The 18,331-nt window shown below is 37.3% G+C and overlaps 1 long non-coding RNA gene across 3 annotated transcripts; it reads right to left on the reverse strand.

The window, feature by feature from the left end:
• Positions 1-393: 393 nt before the first annotated feature.
• On the reverse strand, positions 394-18,094 carry LOC105083531 (uncharacterized). Of its 3 annotated transcripts, XR_006721259.2 has the most exons (4): positions 17,957-18,094; positions 6,958-7,101; positions 1,448-1,684; positions 394-732 (listed from the first exon to the last, which is right to left on the reverse strand). It is a non-coding gene; the product is annotated as an uncharacterized LOC105083531 (long non-coding RNA). The 3 variants fall into 3 exon arrangements; XR_006721260.2 differs by lacking the exon at positions 1,448-1,684; XR_012509764.1 differs by having other exon boundaries at positions 394-1,684.
• Positions 18,095-18,331: the final 237 nt, after the last annotated feature.

The raw sequence follows: 18,331 nt of genomic DNA on the forward strand, positions 1-18,331 counted from the left end.
TGGAATTTGACCTGAAAAAACAGAACTTGGTCATCAAGTTTCAACACAGATCTTGTGGAAAGCAAACATTTCTCCTGCTGACATAAACAGAGATTTAAAAATAATTGGTACATATATTATAAAACCCAGTTATACAAAACTGTTGCAATTGGATAGACTCCCAATGCAAGTTTGAACAAGATTAGTTCAAGGTACTTTTAGTTGTGTGGATTAGTGAGCTTATGGAAGAGGTCTCTGCCCAGGAGCTCCAACCTGTACAAGTGGTTTCAGTTGGTCTAATTCTGTTCTCAATATGTAAAGTCTTTCTATTCTTGTGATAACAACTCTAGGAGCTTGCCTCCCTTAAATCCTCTAAAGCATTCAATATAAATTAGAGTAGCAAGTAAGACAATGTTGATTTAATTCATTCAGAAAACGTTTATTGAGTGTGAAGGCACTGTAAATCAGAAAAGGATTTTGCCAAAAATAATTAAGCCTGTGGTGGGGGTGTGGCAGAGTAATTGGCTGTTTTAAGGCTGACATCTCTGTTCAGAACTTGATGCACAAGCATTTTGTGTTGGTGATCCATGTTGATCTTCGGGGTATAGACCAATAAACAGGTGACATGTAGCAAAGCTGGCATTCTGGTAAGAAAGTTGAAAAGCTTGGTTGGGATCTTCTCATTTATGCCTCTACTCCTCCTGCTCCCAGTGGAGAAATCATTCCCTGCAATTCCGACAACTCTTTCAAGATCTAGCCAAGGGATTACAAATCTTTTAGTCATCAGATGGTAACCCAGATGCACTGAGAGTGTTCACTGGCAGAGCTTTGTCAGAGTGAAATGTAACTTTGAGTGATTTAGCATCCTTCCCCCTTCCCTCTCCTAAGGAAACAATCAGATGTGGATACAAACATGTATGTGTATATATGGAAAGACTGGAAACAATATAAATGCTGAGCAGTTGGGGTATGATTAAATAAATTATGGATATCCTTATGATGTAACACTATGCAGCCATTAAAACGATGCTTTAGGAAAACGTTCTATATACTGTTGTAAAAATTGCTTACAAAACTGTAACATGGTATCAATTATATTTTCAAAATATGTGTGTATTCATGTTTGTGTGTGCCCAGAGAAAGACTAGAGAGATAGAAGACTCAACTATTAAAGTGATTACCTCTAGGTGGTAAGATTATAAGAGAGTTTTCTTCTTTGTGGTTTCCTTATATTTTCCAAATAATCCAAAATGTACATGTGTTACTTTCATTATTTGAAGCAAATATGTTTTCAGAAAGAAGGACCAAAAAGTTGTGTAGGTCTATTTTGTAGCTCGTTTTCACAAAGAAGTTTCACTAAATTCCCCAAGGGCTGGAACGGAAGGCTATTTTAGTGATGCCAACTGCGCCAACTCAAAATATTACTCACAGAACTTGTATTAAGAGATCCTGTCTGGGACACACTCACCTGGAGCTGTAGGGAGCCTTGCTACATCTTTCTTGTTCAAGGGTTTTAAATTATGGTATCCCTGAGGCCCCACAAGTAATTCCGAAGTCTTTGCCATCTCTTCCAGTATATTAGTATATGGCCATGTGCAAATAGTATTATTGATGGCCTTCAGTAGTATTCCAGAATTTCTGAGAGAGGCCAGCAAAATAGGCCTTGTTTGGAGACAGGACATCATATCAGTCAGGAATTCAGACTCTGTAGCCAAACAGACCTTAGTTAGAACGCTAGCACTGAAATTGCTAGTTGTGTGATCTTGAAGTTATATTATTTAATCTCTTTGTGTCTCAATTTCCTCATCTGTCAATTAAATCATAATAATGTCTACCTATAATGTAGTATCTACCTAAATAATGATTCTGTGATGATTAAAATGATAGTGCATGTTAAATATCTAACACAATGTCTGGCACATAGTAAGTAATCAAAAATTGCAAGCTATTGTATTACTATGATAAATATAATAAAGATATAAATATAAGTGTTATGGAAGAGCTAGAAAAAGCACAATTACTCCTTGTTGAGAAGATTACAAGAAGCTTCATAGAAAAAGAAAATTAAGATATTCTAAGATGAGGGGTAAAGTCATTTCAGGGGATGGCAATGTAATAGCACAGAGATGAGAAAGCCATAGAATGTAAGTGTTGAACAGTTTTCCTGGAGTGTTACATATATCAGGAAACAAGAATGACAGGTAAAGATGTTTAGTCTTAGCTTATGGACAATAAGGACATACTTCATCTATTTGTTATAATTTTTATTCCCCAAATAATTTGTGTAATATTACACAGAACTCTTCTTTTGCAATTCATCTGAGCATGTGTAGAAGTACCCCCATCTACCTATCTCATGACTCTCTACATTGTCTACTTAAAACCTAAGTTTCAGTCGTTGGTAAGCCAAAGAATCTCCTGTCCAAAGCATACAATGGTCTCCTGGGACAGGGGAATAAACGAGAAATAGCAGAATAAGGAAAGCGTGATTTTTTTCATTTTACGACTCTGTAGACACTTTAAGATATCAAGGGCTATGAAAGGAAGCAAGGTTATGCTTGGTCTGGTGACTAGGATCATCTCTGGGATAAACACTTCAATGACAGACACAGAAAAAAACAAACTTTCAGGACAGATGATATTTGATTTCAAGATTTACTATAAATCTAGAGTAACCAAGACAATGTTGTATTGGTGAAAGGATAGACATACAGATCAATGAAACAGAATAGAAAGCCCAGAAACAGAAGTACACATTTGTGGTCAGTTGACTTTTTGACCATGGTGCCAAATTATTCCATGGGGAAAGGAAAGTCTTTCCAACAAACAGTGTTGGAACTATTGGATATTCATATGGAAAGAAATTAAATTTCAATCTTTATCTCACATCATACATGAAGACTAACTCAAAATGTCATACAGATCTAAACGTAAAAGCTAAAACTATAAAATATTTAGAAGAAAACATGAAAGAAAAATCTTTGTGACCTTGGGGTAGGATTTCTCAGAAAACAGAAAAAAGAAGAATCATTAAAAATTGATAATTTGAACTCCATCAAAATTCAAAAATTTTGCTCTTTAAGAGACATCATTAAGAAAGTGAAAAGACAGTTCTGAACTAGAGAAAACCTTCTGTATATAGCAGCCAAAGGACCTGTTCACAGGACATATAAAGGACTCTTATAGTTCAATAAAAGAAAGGCAAACAATAAAAAAAATGGACTAAATACTTGGACAGACACCTCACCAAAGAAGATAATGGATAATCAATGTGTTCAGCATCATCAGTCATCAGAAAAATGCACATTAAAACCATAATAAGATACTACTACATACCCACCAAAACGACTAAAATTATTAAGGCTGACAATATCAAGTGTTGAGAAGGATGTAGAACAAATGGAAAGCTCTTCCATTGCCAGTGGTAATAAAAATATGGTACAACCACTTTGAAAATGGTTTGATAGTTTCTTATAAAGATAAGCATACATTTGCCATATAATCGAGAATTCCACTCTTAGGTATTTGCCCAAGAAAAATCAAAATATATGTCCACACAAAAACTTGCCCACGAATATTCATAGCAGCCTTATTCGTAACAGCCCCAAACGATAAACAACCCAATTGTCTATCAACAGGTAAACGAGCAAATTATTATATATCCATAAAGTGAAATACTTGCTCAGCAATAAAAAGAAACAAACTACATTCGCATGCAACAACATGAATGAATCTCAAGAAGTATGTGTGTACAAAAGAGTACATACTGTGTGATTGCATTTATATAAAATTCTAGAAAATGTAAACTAATTTATAGTGACTAGAAGCAAATCAGTGGTCGCATGGGATGAGGTAGAGGGGGAAAATGACTGCAAAGGGGAGCTAGGGAACTATGTCTTGGTGACAGGGGTTATACTGGTGTCAAAACTCATTGAACTGTATACTTTAAGTGAATGCAGTTTATTGCATACAAATTACACCTCAATAAAGTATGAGAGAGACTATTCACACCAGGTGCAATACTAGGGGCTGGTGGAACACACAGATGATAAATTATTACTGGTCCCTAGGCCTCACAGTAGAAAATGATATATGCATGGTTTTCAGTAAAAATGGAAGTTTGTTTTCTTCATACTGCCCCTCCTAATTCACCGATGCAACAAATAGTTTTAAAATTTCGATTATGTGCCAGGCATTTGGCTCAATGTTAGGAGTACAAGACAGGCAAACAACCTTCACAGGGTCCCTGATCTCACAGAGCCTCCAGTTTCATGGGGGAGACAGTAATGTCAACTATAATCTACAGTGATGATTTCTGCGATTGGGAGAATACAGGATGTCAGTGAAGCGCATCTGTGTGGTTAGCAACGACTTCCTGGAGCAAGTAACATTTAAGTTCATATCTAAAGAGTGAGTTTTAGTTAACCAAAACAAGTATGTCACCTCAGAAATGCTCCCTTTCAGTATGAACAGTGACATCTAATATGTTCGTATATACTGTTTCAGATTAATGCTTCCCCAACTAACCAGTTTTTCAAAAAGTTTTTCAAAATTGAGGGTAATTTATCCATGCTTTTAGTTTAACACCAAACATGTACATATGTATTAACCAAAACCCTAGTAGTTTCATGACTGAAATTCTTACCCAACTTCGTACATTATAGCTTGTTATACTCTTTAGAGTTTATATTTTAAATCTTATTTTATACAATATAATTATAGACTTACATATTACATACGTACTGTGAAATAATCTGATACAATTAATTACCTTGTCAAATCAGAAAAAAGGGGTGAAAGTAATAGTCTACATATAAAATATGGTAAAAAGTAATCTTATTAAATCTATTTTCCCCTGTAAAAGAGAGTAGGGGGTAGTTCTTAATGCGGAGTGTTACCCCCTACCCTAAGGTGTAAGGAAATCTTAGGGATGGTTTTGTCGTTGTCACAATGATTGGAGAGCTATTTGCATTCAGAGGTTAAGGCCAGGGACACCCAGTGCCCTGCAATGCTCAGGACAATCCCCACATACAAACATTACTCTGCCCCCAAGCTAACAGCATTGGCGTTGAGAAACACCATCAGAAGGTCTACAATAGCTTTTCCAGATCTAAAAGTTTGTTAGTGGAGTCTGTCCATTCATTTGAACTGTTATTGCTTTAGGATTCTAAATGTCACATTTAATAAGCAGACAACATCAGCCAGCTAAGCATCTGTGATGATTAATTTTACATGTCAACTTGGCTCGACTAAGGTACCCAGATTTACAATCAAATATTATTCTGGATTAAACATATGAGGGTGTTTTGGCTGAGATTAACATATAAATCAGTTGGCTTTGAGTAAAGCAGATCGCCCTCCATAATGCAGGTGCGTTTCATCCAATCAGTTGGAGGCCTGAATAGAACAAAAAATTGACTGCCCGCAAGTGAGAACGAATTCTGCCAGCACATGGCCTTTGAACTTGAACTGTAGATTTTGAACTTTGCAGCCTTCCTTATATAGTGTCCTTATTCTTTGGCATAAGCTTTAGAAAATGTGGAATGAAGAAATGAAGTTAAGGGAAATTATCACATTTACCCCAGATAAGAATAGCTGTGGTCTCATTAAGTGTACACCTCAAATCTTAAACATTTCAAGTATTTCACTTTTAGAATGGCCCGAGCATTTTACTGAGCATGTTTTCCTCTGCACTGTTAAACTCATGTGCACTTTGAAGAGCGTAATCCATTTGTTTCTGATTCATTTACACTCAACTCATCAAAAATCTCTTTTCACAGTTGTCACTCTGAGCCTTCTGAATGCTTTAGCTCTTTCAAGTCTTTGTTCTAAGAACCAGAAGTCATCTTTGGCTCTCTCAAAGAAATGAAATAAAGTAAGAATCCAAGTTGGAGAGAATTCAAAATGTATAATTTCTAATTTCCTTCTCACTTCTTTTTTAAAAGCACATTTATTTTTATTTATCACCTCTTCATTAGAAAAAAGCTGCCTGTACCAAAAATCTATTCAAGGTTCTCTCTCAGATGTATTTTTAAATAAATATGTATTTTCAAATCAAAATCAGCAAATACTTTTTTGTGTAAAGAATATTTATATGAAGTATATTTTTTTCTTGCCTTGGTTACATGTGCTGGTGGTGGATTACTGTCAAGCTACGTGAATCCAAGTGTAACCTAATTTAGAGGTTGTTTTTTGTTTTTTGTTTCCCTTTAAGTGCCTCATGTTGTTTTGCAAAGTCCGTGTAATTTAATCTATGTAATTACCCTTTTAACACAAAAACATCCCTAATGTTGCCTTATTCCAACAAAAACAGCACTATCTGATCCAACAGGTTGATACTCCTGAGACGTCAGACAATAACAATCCAATATGGACACCGGAAAAAGGAAAACCAAGTATCGGTAAAGAAATTAGAATGTAGTTTTGATCCTTTAAATTGTAAATCACATTTCTAAATTAAACATCAGCTCTCAAGACTGCTTGGGTACTGACTTTAACTTACAGATAGTAGTGAATTTCTTAAGGCTGATTAAGAGTCTTTCAGACAATTTAAAGATTACAAATGTTAAAAAACAAAACAACTCCCCCCCCCGCCTGTTTCTCTGGATTTGACAGCTAAACTTTTATTTCAAAATTGTGCATTTATCTCTAATAGTCCAGACTCTAAGATAGTAACAGTTAATTAACCTGGCAATAATTTAGTCTTATTTTTCAGAGAATTAAGCACACAATAATGAACCATGCACCAGACAAAACTTGATCTTCAGACAGCAATGTACTTAATACTCAAAATCAAAATTAGATTCAGAGGTGTTTTTTTTCAGGGAATGGGTTATTTAAAATAAATTCATGTATTTGATTGCTTTTTTAACTTAAAATAACCTTTCTTTCTCTCAACTCCAAAGTAACACATATATGTTACCAAAAATACAGAGAAACAAAAAGAAAGAGACAGCGGATATACTCAGTTTCACCTACCCAGAGATAAACATGCTGGCAATTCAGTGGGTAGCCATATGGTGCAGAGATGAAGAACTCAGGTCTCAGAGTTAGGCTGTGTGCATCCACCACTTACCGCCTCTGTGAGTTAGTAATTTAATTTCTCTGTTTCATGTTTGTTATCTGTAAAATAGAGGTGCAAGGATGGTGTGAAGATTAAATGAGATAAATTGTGCAATGTCCCCTGCATATAGCAAGCCTGCAATGAATGTTAACTCTTAGTTCAACTTTCTAGATCCTTTTTGTCTTAGTATTTTCATCTAGGGACATTGCTGGGTTTGCTTTACATTTGAAAAGAATACTGAGTGTCTCAGAAGATAGTCACTTAATAATAAAAATACATTATCCTTCATACTTTTTAAAAAATTTTATAAGGGGAAAATTGTAGATAAAATCTAATTATTCCTAAAATCAAGGCTAGTGATTTTAAAGCATAAGCAAACTTTTATTTCAAAATACAAGATTAATTTATCATTCAAAAATGTTGCATGCAATAACAAATGTTTCAAGCTCTTCCACACATATCGTCTCATTTAATGCTCATACAAAACTCTCTGGAAAGCACAAGACATTAAAATTATTTCCATTTTTTGAGATAACTCTTCCCTTAGATTAATGATAGACCACTGTCATTTCCATTTGCCCTTGAAGACTGTATTTAGATTTGGGGAAAAGTAAAATTACATGTCTATCTGCTCAACACTAAAAGTTAAAAATTCCATGCATAGCAAAGGAAACCATAAAACGAAAAGATAACCTTTGGAGTGGGAGAAAATAGCTGCAAATGATGCGACTGGTAAGGGCTTAATTTCCAAAGTATACAAATAGTTCATACAACTCAATAACAAAAGACTAAACAACCCAATCAAAAAATGGGCAGAAGACCTAAACAGGTATTTCTCCAATGAAGACATACAGATGGCCAATATGTACATGAAAAGATGTTCAATATAGCTAATTATAAGAGAAACGCAAATCAAAACAGTGAGCGGGGAGAGTATAGCTTAAGTGGTAGAGAGCATGCTTAATATGCACCAGGTCCAGGGTTCAATCCTCAGTACTTCCTCCAAATATAAATAAATAAATAAACCTAATTATCTCCCCTTCATAAAACAAAAACAAACAAACAAAAAAACAGTGATGTATCACCTCACACTTGTCAAAATGGTCATCACTAAAAAGTCAATAAATGATAAAAGCTGGATAGGATGTGGAGAAAAAGGAACCTTCCTACACTGTTGGTGGGAATGTAAGTGGATGCAGCCACTATGGAGAACAGTATGGTAGTTCCTTAAAAAACTAAAAATAGAGTTACCATATGATCCAGCAATCCCATTCCTGGGCATATATCCAGAAAAGACGAAAATTCTATTTCTAAAACATACATGCACCCCAATGTTCACAGCAGCACTGTTTACAATAACCAAGACATGGAAGCAACCTAAATATTCATTGACAGATGAATGGATAAAGAAGATGTAGTGTATATATATAATATATTTAGCATATATATAATATATATATGCACAAGGGAATGTTACTTAACCATAAACAAGAATGAAATGCCATTTATAGCAACATGGATGGACCTAGAGATTATCATACTAAGTGAAGTAAATCAAAGACAAATATCATATGATATTACCTACATGTAGAATCTAAAAAAAAAAAGACACAAATGAATTTATTTACAAAACAGAAACAGACTCACAGACATAGAAAACAAACCTATGGTTATCAAAGGGGAAAGTGGCGAGTGGGAGGGATAAATTGGGAGTTTGGGATTAGCAGATAGAAACTACTAGTTACAAAATAGATAAACAACAAGATCCTACTGTACAGCACAGGGAACTATATTCAATACTTTGTAATAGCCTATAATGAAAAAGAATCAGAAAAGGTAAATATATATAACTGGATCAGTACAGTGTACACCAGAAACTAACACATTGTAAATCAACTATACTTCAATTTTTTAAAAAAGTTAAAAATTCCACCTGCTTCTCCTCCTATTTTCCTTATCTTATTTAAAGATACCACCATTCAGGAGTCAGCCAAACTACATACCTGAGGCACTCTATGTCCCTCTCTCTTCACCCCTCACATTCCAGGAATTACTGGTCCAGTTGATTGTATTTCTTAAGTACCTCTGGAAGCAACTCTTTACTTTCCATCTTCATTGGTGTTGCCTTAGTTCAGGTCTGCAGTGTTGCAGTAGCCTTGGAGTTCATCTCTCTGCCTCCAGTCTTACCCACTGACATCTGCCAAGAGGAAAACTCTTCTTTGACCACCCATTACTTACAGACCAAGGGCAGAAGGCTTTTCATGATCCAGCCCTTTCCCAACGAACAAGACACCTATTTATAAACCACATGCCCAAGTATTAAAGTTATGCTGTGAAATATGCCTCTCCAATGACTCACATACAAATGCCTACTCTTTAGCACATTCCCTTCCTATTATCAAGGAAATCAGGGAGTTGAACTAGCAATCATAAAGTAGTATTTGGTAAGCCAAGTCATTGCATAATCACAAGGGAGATTTCATTCAAGCTATAACTGATTCCAATAAACTCTTTATCCACAATACAATGTGCTTTTCTATTTTTGGAATGCAGTATTTTTATCCACTGGATTGTCTCTGCTTCCCAGACTCTATTAGGAAAAACTGATAAAAATTTATTTTCCAAGCTAATTCCCATCTCTTTGTGAAGCCTTCTCCTATTTCCACCCAGTTAAAATCACATAGCTCCCTACGCCATCCTATCCAACTTCTGTATTCTGTGTTGAATATTTCTACTGTAGGACTCATTAGTATTTTCACCACTAAAATTATTCATGAAGGTTGCTTTCTTCTAGAAAGCTGCAAGTGTTAGTGATTAAAATAAGCAGCACTTGGGTCAACCAGCTTTGGGTTTGAATTCTGATTCTCCCACTTACTTGTTGAGTGGCCACTGTCCAGTCCCTTAACCTCTCTGAGCTAATTAGTTCCCTCATCCATAAAGTTCTAGCTTCATAGAGTTATTGAGAGGATTAAATGACAAGCTGCACATGGAAAGCACTTTTCACAGCACTGGACACATGGGAAACATTCAATAAGATAGATCATACTGATCATCTTTGCATTCACTGTGGCAGAGAGGAATCCTGTATCTAGGATGGGATCTATTATACAGCCTTGTTCTTATTCTTAGTGATTTATCTACTTCAGAAAGCAAGAGCACTTTCGTTTTTAAAATATTTTGTTCACTATTTAGTGAAGAGACTTTCTAAGACTGCTAGAAATATTTGCTTTACCTATGCCTTCTCTCATCAGACTATAAGTTACTAGATGAGAAGGATGATGTTCTAGTTATTTTGGAATTCCCGGCACCTAGAAAGTGCCTGGCACATAGCAGGTACTTAAAAATATATTTACTGAATGAATAGATAAATTTCTAGAAACTGTTCATAAGATATTTCTGAATTTATCATTTATACCAGTGGTTCTCAAAGTGTGGTCCTTGAATCAGCAGCTTGGGTACCACCTTGAGTTTGTTAGAAATGCACGTGAAGGGGTCTCACCCCAACATAGTGTATCAGAGGTTTTGGGGTGGAGCCCAGCAAACTGATTTAACAAGCTATCCAGCTGATTTTTATGCCTGTTACAGTTTGAGAACAACGGATCTAGGCAGTTAACACCATTTTATAAATCTCAAAAATATTAGGCCGAGCAAAAGAAGACAGAAAAAATTTATTACTTTCATATGAAGTTCTAGAATAGGCAAAACTAATATCAGGTGTAAGAAACTAGAATAGTGGTTGTCCTGGGTTGGGGGTGGGGGGAGTGGAGTGGGTTTTGAATGGAAAGAAACATGAGGAAAATGGATGGCATGGATGTACGCCTATGTCAAAACTCTTCAAACTGTAATTCAGACCTGTGCATTTTGCTGTATTTAAGAGAAATGGCAAGAAAAAATTAAATTAAAATAAAATGGAATGCCATTTGAACCCTTCCATTATAAGTCTTATCAGCAGAAGATGTATTTTTACATTGCAATCTTAAGATGATCTACAAGGTCCTGCATGATCTGACTCCCTACTTACTTTTCAAGCCTTATCTGTTACCATTATTCCTATCACTTTTTTCAGTCCTTCACAAGCATTGACCTTTCAGTTTCCCTATATTACCATATATTCCTATCCTGCCCCAGGGCCTTTGCATATGTTGTTACCACTCCTAGAACGTTTCTTCCCTTTCCCCTGGTTAACTCCCATTCTTCTTTCAGTTCTCATTCTTCTGTCTGTTCCTCAGGGAAACCCTACCAAATTTTACTCTATTATCTGTCCACAGAAACTTTTGTAAAGCTGCCACATACATTTGTGTAGGTTGTTCTTCTAAACAAGGGTTCCCAGCTGAGCTGATAGCAGCTAAAATCTAGTTTGTATTCCACTCACAAAGCCTTGCACACGGAGCAGGGCTGTGTTACCTAGAAGAAGGGCTGCCTTCTTCTAATTCATCAAAGTCATAGTCTGCTTTTCATATTGTGCCTTCTCTGGGTAGTTTTTTCTATAGAAGTGCCTCTTAAAAAACATCATAAAGCAATACTACTCAGCCATAAAAAAGAATAAAATAATTCCATTTGCAGCAACATGGATGGACCTAGAGATCATCATTCTGAGTGAAGTAAGCCAGAAAGAGAAAGAAAAATACCGTATGATATTGCTTATATATGGTATCTAAAAAAAAGGATACAAATGAACTTATCTACAAAACAGAAACAGACTCACAAACATAGAGAATAAACTTATGGTTACCAGAGGGTAAAGGGGGTAGGAAGGGATAAACTGGGAATTCAAAATTTGCACCTTTTGGGGAGTGATGGAAATGTTAGCTACCTCGATTGTGGTGGTGGTTTCATGGGTGTATACATCTATCAAAATTCATCAAACTGTATATCTGAAATATACATAGTTTACTGTACAGGAATCATAATGTTAGAAAAGGCAGATAGCTAGATATGAGCAGAGAAAGGGGGACACATACCAAGTGGCAGCAATTGGGCAGAAAGGAGGGGCACGAGCCAAATGCAGGAATCATACATCATGTAAGCACAAGGGGTCCCAGGGCAGAGAAAGAAAAGCAAGAACCTTTGGGCTGATAAGGAGCCACACCTTTGGGGGTGATGAGTGGCCTGGAGACCAACAAAGAAAGGTGAGAAAAGGCAGGAATTTCCAGCGTCCGAATGTAACCTTTTGCTCATTATGCTTTCATTTCAATAAAATTAGCCTTGCAAATCAGAAGTACCCATCATGCATGATGCCATGACACTTCTGACCCAGACTAAATAAGGACAAAAATCCCTCCTCCCTTTGGGAAGGTGGAGTTGGGATGATAATCAGGAAATAAAACCCAAGACCTTCCCTCAATGAATATTCCGCCCATTCATTTTTACACCCTATGTAACTAACTTGCCAAAGAAACTCAAGGCAGCCACTCACCCGAGCCTGCCTGTTCTCCCCTTGACAGTGTACTATCCATCCTTTAATAAATCCTCACTTTACTTTTTTTTAACCACAACGTCTTGTTTCTGAATTCTTTCTGGTACGGGACAAGAACCTGGAATACCAGTTGCATCCACCGGCAACAATACCACAATAAAGGTATTAAAAAAAAATAGCACAAAGCATAGTATACACAGGCTAGCAGCAGACCTGGCCTATACTTCCTCTTCATAGTATTTCACAGTTGTGATTTTACAGTTATTTGGGTGATCATTTGGTTAATGTCACTAGACAGTAAGGTCTATGACAGTAGGATACTGCCTAGTTTTGCTTATTATCAAGAATTTCCAACACCTAGAACAGTGCCTGGCACACAGTGAGTACTCAGTAAATATTTGTGAGTGAGACATTCACAAATGAGTAAATGTGCATGAGACTTTTAATGCGGAAAGAATATTAGTCTTTTTGAAGGTCGAGTCTGTGTCTTATTTTCCCTTTTTTTCCCCTCCCTCCATTACCATACTGCTTTGCACATAAATGGCATCTGGTAAATTCCTGACTGATTTTAGAATGTTCTAAGAAGCCATATGATGTTCTGTTCATAGAAAAGTAGATCTGCAAGCACGTGATTACACACTGTGTGAGTGATGACGAACAGCTGCTATTTATAAGCAGAAGAGACAAAAATGTTGAATGAATGAGAAATAGACTTCAATTGAAATGGTAAGTATTTAATTTAGCTTTTAAAACTCATTTCCTGATACAAAGCTTACAAGATACTAGAAGACAATACCCAGGGAGGCTGTGAATTTTCTGTCTCTTTATAAATAGATGATCTTTGAAAGTTTTCCAAGATAGATCAACCACTTATTTGAAGGCTAAGGGGTGTTTCTCTATAGAGTTCTCAACAATCTGAGACACTTTTTTTTAAAGTTAAAGTATAGTTGATTTACAATGTTTCAGATGTACAGCAAAGTAATTCAGATATAGATAGATAGATAGATAATTGTATACACTTTTTCAGGTTCTTTTCCATTATAGGTTATTACAAGATATTGACTATAGCTCCCTGTGTTATACAGTAGATCCTTGTTGTTTATCTTCTTTATATGCAGTAGTATGTATCTGTTAATCCCAAATTACCAATTTATCCCTCCTAACCCTTCCTCTTTGGTAACTACAAGTTTATTTTCTATGTCTGTGAGTCTATTTCTGTTTTGTAAATAAGTTCATTTGTGCCATTTTTATATATTCTACATGTAAGTGATATCATATGATATTTGTCTTTCTTTGTCTGACTGACTTCACTTAGTATGATAATCTCTAGGTCCATCCATGTTGCTGCAAATGGCATTATTTCATTCTTTTTATGGCTAAGTAATATTCCATTGCATTTGTGTGTATAACATCTTCTTTCTCCATTCTTCTGTTGATGGACATATAGGTTGCTTCCAAGTCTTGGCTACTGTAAACAGCGCTACTACGAACATTGGGGTGCATGTATATTTTCAAAACAGAGTTTTCCTCTTTTCTGGATATATGCCCTTATCAGTTACACTGTTTGCAAATATTTTCTCCCATTCCGTACATTGTCTGTCATGTTGTGCAAAACACTTTTAAGTTTAATTAGGTACCAACTGTTCATTTTTCCTTTTGTAAAATAAGGTTTTTGGGTACAGAAAAGTTGCAAAGTTTCCCACATTAACATCTTACATTGCCATCATGTTTTTGTCAAAATTAAGAAATTGAAACATGCAACTATTAACTAAACTCCACACTTTATTTGGATCTTCCCGTTTCTCCAGTTATACCCTCTTTCTGTCCCAAGTGAGACAGCTTTTTGATGTTCTTCGGTGATGTATAAAAGACTGTGTGTTCTAAAGATCAAGCTCTGTGAGTAGAAATACATACACCTAAAGCTGCTAGGATCCCTCATCTTGAGGCACAAGTACTTTCCAAGCAACCCAGACTCCTGAATATCATCCCTAGCTCTGCTCCTTTGAAGAACTATGTGTCTTTGGGCAAACTGTTCAATTTCACTAAGCCATAGTTTCCACATTTGTAAAATGCAGGGTGGTAAGACCTCTCCAGCTGTGATGGTTCCTGAAATCCATCAGAGTAAGAAAATTCAGTGTTGAAAAACTTATGATTTTTAATAGGTAATTAGTCTTTTATACTTATTATATTAAACCATAAAGCACTCTAAAAAGCATACCTGTGATATTTTATACATGTTAAATTAGAAGAGGGCTCAGAGTGAGACAGGAGGGAAGGGGGCAGGACACAGTCATTAAAGGAATGACACAACAATTAGCACCAAGATGGCAGAAAAGTCAACTCTCAATAGACCTGGAGGCCCAAGATGGGGGGAGATTCAACCCCCAGTGGACCCTGAGCTTCATTATATACATTGTAATGTACTAGCACAGTGACTGACACACCCACAAGCATCATGACAGCTCTGAAGCTAACCATGGAAAGTCAGAGGGCTGTGGCCCAATTCCTAGGAATCCCTGCCCCTTCCCCAAAGTAGTTGGAATAATCCTCTCACTTGTTAGCATACAAAAACTAGCAACACCACGCCTAACAGTCCCTCTCTCTCTCCTGCCTTCCAAGACAGCCCACTTTATGGAATGTGTATCCACCTTTACTTTAACACTCCCCCTCCCCACCCTGTACATCTCTCTAAATAAATCTACTTTTACTCAACTATGGCTTACTCTTGAATTCTTTCCTGTGTGAAGCCAAGGACCCTCATTTAGTGGGGCAAGTCCTAGGGACTCAATTGAGACCTGGGACACAGCCATCCTCTTGCACCCATTTTCCTGTATCAAGAGGAGCCTGACTAAAGACTCTCCTTAACCAAACTTTAGTCAGACTCCTCTGAGCCCTGTTCTCAACTGGACCTTATCTTTTGGCCTGCCTAGTTCAGTTGTAGCAAGAATTCTGCTCAGTCAGCTTAGAAAGACTCCTCCACCCTTGATATCTGATAACCCTGGCAAGTCAGTTTAGGAAGAATTCCCCTACCCTTGAAGTCTCCTCTAGTAAACTTCCATCCACCAACCCTCCTTGTAGGGGAGGAAAGACTTTCTACTCTCCTAGGTTTGATAGCTAGGTCTATGAGATAAACTGAATGCAGGTAAGTTAACAAGATAAAAGCTATACCTATTTATTAATTCCTAAAATTACATGCACAGGGGCATCACAGAGGGAAAAAGTGAATATCCAGAAAAGCAGTGGTATTTGAGAGTTTATATCATCTCAATAGGGGGAAGGCGAGGGGATATGGGGAGGTATCCTGCTTAGGGGAGAATAATTATTTGGAAAGATAAATGGGCCCTTAGAATAGATGAGAGATAATGATAGTTTGTGACAACATTTGTCTGGATGTGGTGTTGACTTCTGACTTCTAGTCCCCTCCTCTGTGATAAGAGTCAATCTTCCCTGGTTGGCAAAACTCCTAGGGAGTATGACAGCTGAATGCCTTTTTGAGGATCTGTATTTAAGCAGGTAAATGGAGCTCAGAGAAGTTGCTCAGAGCTGAGGACTCGAAAAAGTATTTTTTTAAGTCCCTCAGCGCAAAATAATTAATATACCAAAACAGCATATTGCAGGTGGCATGTCCTGAACTCCTTTATCCCCATCTCTGCTCCTTGATTATAAATGTCCACCTATTCTTGGCGTATTCAGAGTTGAGCTCTTTCTCTCCTACTGTGATAGTCTTGACACTTACAATAGTTCTGAATAAAGTTCCGTATTGTTTTAATAAGTGTCTGAATAATTTTTTAACATTAGCAACGATAAATATTAACTAATTTTCATGTATTATCCCTGACTCAGATAGATTTTTAAAATATCCCCTCAAATTTTAATAAAACTCTAAAAATATTTTTGCTTTGTTATGGATAACAAATGCTGAAAGGCATTTTCCTTCCGTATGTGCCCTTTATCCAAATGTTCAGCACTTGTCTAATTTTATGACTAGAAGTCGACTCCCACTTCCCAGTTCCCACTGATCCCAGATAAACAGAGTAATTTGGACTAGAAATGCTTTAGTTGATCATCCTTTGTAGAGCTACATTTCACAAACACCATTCTCAATAGGTTTAAGTGTGATATGCTTGTCTCTGCCCATGAAAATGTCATACCAAAGCACATCTTACTTTCTTAGTGGCTGACCCCATACCAGCCTCATCTCTCTGTGCCAACTAAGGAATGTTTAGTAGTGCCTGGCACATTACAAGTTCAACAAATAATTGTAATTACTATTACTAAGATCTGGACTTAAACATTTTTCAGCTCTCTTATTTTTTCCTAAGTCTTCACTGCAAAAACTTCTTATTCTGCTCTGCTTTTGCTTTACCTTTTCTCATTCTCAACTGAATTCTCTCCTAAAGGAAAAGTGACTTGCCATCTGCAGTAATGAAACAGAGATAATGATATTCTTTATGTTAAGGCATCGTGCAGAAGTAGTTCAAGCACGCTAGAATTTTATGGATGGGGCACTTTATATTGTTTATCCAATGGATGATGTAATGAAATCTAAAAGAGAACAAATATATATAAAGCAAGTGCTCAAGAAATATTAGGTGCCTTCCTATATTCTCATTTTTACAGATGAGGACAATGAGACCTAGAAATGTAAGTAGTCACAGCTAAGTTCCCTACCCCCACCCTTCCCCCCACGCCAAAAAAAAAAGGGGGGTCGGGGACTGCCTTTTCTTGTGATGGTTCTCCTTTTCTGAGCTGTTCATTTGCCTTTGTGGCTTAACGACCCATCTAACAAATCCACGAGTTTCACCAATGTATTTGGCACCTGTCAAGCTTCCAGACATGGTTAACACAAATATTTTGGTGAAATATAACCTTTGTCGCCTTCCCCTAAAATTTTATCCTACCTGACGTGCCAAAAAATACTGTCCATCATTTAAGTCCCACAGTTTCATACATACTTGGAGATGGCCACTGATTTTTAGGCCTTGGCGTTGTTCTGGGCCTTGATAACCCTTTAACAGTTAAAAGGAGCACTTTGTGCTGTAACTCACTGGAGTCTCGAATCACATCATAATTTACGATAGTCCTACCCAATATGGGCACAAATTGGAAGCGGATAATCATTCATCGCAATAAATATTCACCAGAATATATATTCATTAAGAAATTAAGACGCAATCAGGCACTCCGACTTGGTAGCGCTTTGAAATCCACCCTGGGCTACGGAAACCCGGTGGAAGACTACCTGCTTCAGCATACAAGATTTCGAAGAGGAGGGGCTTGGAGGAGGCGGGTCCGGACAACCAAGCGCGAGAACACGGCCCAACGCATGCGCATCTATTAGCGGGTATCTTCCATTTGCTCGGTAGGGGAGACAAATGAGAAGTAGTCTACAGTTTTAAATTTTCTATCCTCAACCGAAAATTAGACTGTGAGCAGTTCCACGAATAATTTGAGAACGTTACCCTCTGAGTTCAAGATTAAGGGCACCTGGCACATACCGCTAAATCAAGAGGTGACTTCTGTCTCTTCCCCCGTCCCCTGGGACGTTGGTGGTCTAGTCCATTCCACAGACTTGAGTCCTTGCAGCGGGTCGGGGATCGAAGGATTGGGCCAATTGCGGCTGAAACGCCTTTGGAAGGAGGAAGGGGGTGAGGGGACATCCCTCTGAGTTCCGCCTCTCCTTTTTTGAGGCAGTCGTGGGGAAGGGGACGTACGAAATACTGCCCTCGAAAGCCAACGGATCTCACCTCTCCGTGCAAACCGCCGGGAGGGCGGCGGGAAAAGGGCAAGACGGGAGTGGGGAAAGGGAAGGAGCCAGGAAGCCGCGCGGGAGGGCGCGCGCGCGCGCCCCTTTTTCAGCAGTGTGGCGGGGT

The sequence above is a fragment of the Camelus bactrianus genome, chromosome 10 (assembly GCF_048773025.1).
Source record: "Camelus bactrianus isolate YW-2024 breed Bactrian camel chromosome 10, ASM4877302v1, whole genome shotgun sequence".
Taxonomy (NCBI): domain Eukaryota; kingdom Metazoa; phylum Chordata; class Mammalia; order Artiodactyla; family Camelidae; genus Camelus; species Camelus bactrianus.